The following is a 5540-nucleotide window of genomic DNA, read 5'->3' as shown; positions in this document are numbered from 1 at the left end:
CCTGGAAATTACCGAGACTTAGTGTGCTTTGAAAAAATCCTCTGGAGAGTGGGTCCAGGACTTACACTTGCAAACTTCCTGTTTCTTGGGTTGAGGTGAGTGTTCTTCTTCACTGACAACATGTTTGTTTATTTCTGTGAATTAATATGTAGTAATATCGAGATAATATGCATGTTATAATAAAATTTTGGATAAAATTAGAGCAATACAGTCATGGGGCGGGGCATCTTTTCTCAGCTGAGAAAAAAATTAAGTATAGATGCTCCTCTACTTGCGAAAGAGTTACGTTCTTGAGGCTTGTTTGTAAGTCCAACTTTACTCCTGTAGATACCAAACTTATTGTAAAAACTGAAAAGATGATGGATATTTAGCCCAGCTATACCCTTTAATACAGCCTTAAAACCTGGCTCACTCTTCTCCTCTTAGGTAATGTTTGTTTTATCTGGAATTTTCTTGAACGTTCTTAAGTAGAGGAGCACCTTTATAGTGGTGTTTCCTTATTATTTCACACTATTATACTTAGCAATATTATAAATCTCTGGCTAATAATAGGGACGGAAAGATAAATACTGATAGGCAAATGAGTTTTTTATTATTATTTTATTTTGGGGGGGTTTATGAGGGGGGTGTAAGATGAGTGCTGTTTTTGGTGATCATTAACTTGTTTTACAGTATTAGTCCACAATAATAAGAAAATTTGGGAGAAAAAATTCGGTTATTGTTGGGGTTGAGGCAACTAGATATGTCTGATTACAGCAAATGTGTTGTTGTCAATTTGTAGGTGAAAGATTTTATCCTCAATAGATGTAGGTTAACATTACACCTGGAGGCAAATGCCTAAAGAAGGAAGGATATTCCTTTTAGTTGTGTGAACAAATATTAAACAAAGTATATTATCATAAGTTTTCTTTTACAGAAAAGATGTATACTACTCCCACGAGGAAAGAACGGCTATCTTTGATTATATCGTCAAAACGAAGAGGTTCGGAGAGGTTAAAGGCACAGTGTTTGGCTGGATATGGCCGAGGCCCAGGTAATACTACACCTCTTACTGCAGTACCTGTTCCTGTTATAGCACATGAACCATCATGTTTATTAATACTCTACTTGTTTTATGCATGCATACATACAGTCAGCCCTTAACATACGCGGGGGTTAGGTAAGAGAGATACCCATGAATGTTAAAAATCCGTGTACTTTTGCCTCCCCCCCCCCTAAAAAACCCCTGGCCCCCCCATGTCCTTATTTACCATGTATACCTGTGTGTAGTTCGAGTTTTTAAGACCAAATTATTTGGCCAAAAATTAGGGGTTGACCTCTAAACGGCTAATAGTTTCGTTAGGTTGAAAAATATTTACCAGGAACTACCAGTAAACAATGGAAACGACGCACCACCGGCTTTGAGTGTCGGTACAGCTGCCAGGGCAGATCTCTTGCATCATAATAGCAAGCCCAAAGTAACCAAATGCATGGTATGGTATACACAGTATACTGCTAGATCTGGGGGTCACTAAATCTAAGGGGATAATTTAACTCTAATCTTAATGTCTAAGGGTCGCTGCCACCAGACCCCCTCTGGACAGCATGTAGCTCGTTAGGTAGCAGGCAGAGTGGACTAGGCATTGGGTTAGGTTTTCCATTGACCAGATCGATGAGGGTAAAGAAGGGGGAAACCATAACATGTCTTAATTGATTTATTCCTTCTAAAACATACTGGTAAAAACGACATACATGAATTGGCCTTCCTCAGAAGAACAACGGAATTTTGGTTACCCAGCTGGGCCCCAGACTCCTACATTACTGGCGGGTCATCCACCCACTTATTGCATAACAATCGGTGAACGCCGTATCTCGGTCGTTCCTTCTTACAATATCCCTTAACACATCAGACTGTTCCACTGGTGTGGATTTTAGCACCGTCGGTTATCATACATAGTAGCACCATCTCAACACACCTGTTACACTCCATACCTGCAAGTATGTGACTCCTTATGACTTTTAGGTATACACAACGGGCCCCTCGTTCGCATACCGCCCTCGGTGGGTAAAGACGAGGGCTTCACCTAGAGACATACCAGCACTATTTCTACGCCTGGTATTATAGGTCGCTCCAAGTGACGACCGCAGTTTCTCACGGTCTCCTTAGTTGTGACTATTCATGTGGAGTGGTGCGCTGGGAATCCACCGGTTCATAGTGGACTGGTATAGTGGGGAATCATTCCCCACCTGGTGTGGCGCTCAAGGAGACAATGGCGGCCGGGCGGCAAGATACCCCGACCACGTGGCACCTGTGGTGACGGCAGAACGGGAAAGACTAAGCAATAATGCCTGACGGGCGGTTATCCCACCCCTTAACACATCCCTATCACACTTATATATCCGGCAAAGCTTTAAACTGTAGTAACTGCTATTTATCAACCTTACTTGTAGGGCGGGATATAGCCCGCTAGGACACTGACCTGTGGTGACGGCAGAACGGGAAAGACTAAGGCCGGCTTCCCGCCGCTTCTCGTCACATAGGCCTACAGTTTCCAATCCTCAATTTACACTTTTGTTTCTTATGGTTCTCACCTGAACACTTCACGGTATCTTGTCACTCATTTCTTATAAACACATATATTAATCCTAAATTACACACTAAGGTCAGGTCTTGGTTTGCTAGTGCTTGGTTAAATGCCTGGGATTTTAATATCAACTGGGCATCTGAGGCGGGTACATGGCGCGCCTTGAAACCAAAGCCGAATGATCATGGCGGGGGTGTATCAACTTCACTTAAAAACTGTAATGAGGGATCCTCCTCTCACACATTGCACTATTTGAACACAGACATAAGATTCTCTGATCACTGTACCTGTCGTGGGTATATGTCACGTGAGGCTACGAGGTGTATTAAATTCATACCGACGCATACACGATATTTCCTTTCCAGTATAGTTTCTAGATCACTGTCAACACCTCACATAGTTCTGATACATTTATCCTTTTTCCAGATCATTGTTCTCATGTATTTTCATATGATATCTGTTGGAGTTATGTTCGCTCCACGCTCACAGACGTAAATAGTAGGACCTTCAAACCCTGATCCACACTTAGTCTTACAGTACCCTAGTCCGGCTCAACTGGACTTTAACATTCATCTTATGCCTACCCTGAGTGATCCTTAATGCTATGAATACATACACGTGATATGATATAACTATACCTGGGTACAATACAACACAGGGTCTAGGAACCTTGAGTAGGTGAGTTGTCCTTTCTCAATGTTTCCCGTTTTCTGGGGTTCTACAAGCGCTGTGCATTTGAATGTTATGTAGCGTAATATGAATTAGATGGGATTTTTAGGGATGACAATGATGTGCGCAGTACAACAGGACGATGTAAAACAAAGTATTCATTTTTTAAAGTTTATTTATAGATACTGTACATAAATTTTTGTTCATTACATTTGAAACATCAATCTTTGTTAATTAAATTTGAAACAAAAGAAAACTACTATACCATATTCTCATTAAAATATTACATCACAAGTATATTTTACCTTAACTGTGACTGAATGAATATATTCTCAGAAATAAATATGAAAATGTAATATTTTGGCTGAAATGACGTACATATTACAGTGGAAAGTGGGATAAAATCATGACGAAAACAATGACTTTAGCTTTCTTTCGTTGTTCGAAAGATTTTACCGTAATCGCATTTCGAATGGTTTTGAGTTAAAAAACTGTTGTACCGTACCGTATTACAATAATATTCTATCCTATCATTAGCCTCATAATCCCACAACTGAAAACCATTCGAAAAGTGATTACGGTAACGTGTTTTGAACGAAAGAAAGCGAAAGTCATTGTTTTCGTCACAATTTTATCCCACTTTCCACTGTAATATGTACAGTACGTCATTTCAGCAAAAATATTACATTTCCATATTCTCAGAAATAAATAGTAGTTTTGTTGAAACGTAATGTACGGTATTTAATATTAAAATGCAAAAAGAGCTATAAAATCAATTAATACTGTACATCCGTAATGTACTGGCTGGCATCCCCACTCGTCCCTGCTGCCGCCAGTCACCGCACCTCCCCGCTCTATGCCTCCGCCTCCTCCACGTCGTCACTACTGTTGTATTACAATAATATTCTATCCTAATTCACTTAAATAAGTACTACGATACCATATTTCTGAATATTTTCATTAAAATCCATCAAAATCTATTTCATTGTCATCGTCTTAAGCACCAAAGAGCTCCTCCCAGTCTTCTCCTTGAACAGGGCTAGAGGGTACGTGTTTTTCGAATCGTTTTCAGTTAAAAAACTATTACATGTATTATATCAAGCACAGTATGAATAGAATATCATTGTAATATAACAGAATTTCATCCGAAAACTATTAAAAAAACGAGTAACATCTTAAGAACATCGGAAGCTTAGGTAAAGTCTTTTGTTTTCGTCATGTATTTTTATCCTAATTTACATTGAAATACATCACGTTTCAGCAACACTATTTATTTCCAAGAATATATTCATTCGGGCGCAGTTTAAGTAAAATATACGTGTGATGTAATAGTTTTTTAACTGAAAACGATTCGAAAAACACGTACCCTCTAGCCCCGTTCAAGGAGAGGACTGGGAGAAGCTGTTTGGTGCTGCAGACGATGACAAGGAAAATGATTTTGATGGATTTTAATGAAAATATTCAGAAATATGGTATCGTAGAATTTATTCAAGTCAATTAGGATAGAATATTATTGTAATACAACAGTTTTTTAACTGAAAACCATTCGAAAAGGGATTACGGTAACATCTTTTGAACGAAAGAAAGATTAAGTCATTGTTTTCGTCACGATTTTATCCAACTTTCCACTGTGATACGTACGCCATTTCAGCAAAAATATTACATTTCCGTGAATGCATTATATCAAGCACAGTATGAATAGAATACCGGTGTAACATAACATTATTTTGAGTCTTACTCTTTCCATTTACAGAGTACTGTACAAGCCCATGATAATGGCTCCTATAGGTGATAAACTTCGTTGTGTGAAGAGAAAGAATAACTCGTTGAAATTGAGTGACAAACTTGAAATAATTAAGAAACTAGAATGTGGTGTGAGCAATACTGTTCTAATGGAAACATACGACATTGGAAAACAAACAACTGCTGTACTGAATAACTATTAATTTATGGACATATTTTTATCATAAACTGTTGTGTATATTAACTGTTTTTGTTTGTTTGTTCCAGATGTGTTAACGACTAAACCCTTGAGAAATTAACAACTGGATCATGGAGACTCTGCTGCTACAAGTATGTCTTTATGTCTGTCTAACTGTCTATCTTTATCTATCTGTGCTTCTATATCTTTCTATCAGTCTTTCAATACCTGTATGTCTGTCTGTTTGGTATCTATATCATCTATCAGACTGTCTTTATATATACAAGCATCTGTCTTATCTATATCTATGCTATCAGTAAGAAAGATATTGACATTGAGTGAGGAAGGTGGATACACAAGAGGTACAGTGAATGATGGTGGGTACA

General features: G+C 38.4%; 1 long non-coding RNA gene across 1 annotated transcript; it reads left to right on the top strand.

The window, feature by feature from the left end:
- Positions 1-5325, top strand: LOC121863672. The gene is made up of 3 exons (XR_006088439.1): positions 1-95; positions 917-1033; positions 5244-5325. It is a non-coding gene; the product is annotated as an uncharacterized LOC121863672 (long non-coding RNA).
- The last annotated feature ends 215 nt before the right edge of the window (positions 5326-5540 follow it).

Source organism: Homarus americanus, unplaced genomic scaffold, assembly GCF_018991925.1.
Source record: "Homarus americanus isolate GMGI-L3 unplaced genomic scaffold, GMGI_Hamer_2.0 scaffold42384, whole genome shotgun sequence".
Lineage (NCBI taxonomy): Eukaryota > Metazoa > Arthropoda > Malacostraca > Decapoda > Nephropidae > Homarus > Homarus americanus.
This window is presented reverse-complemented; position numbering and strand designations above follow the sequence as displayed.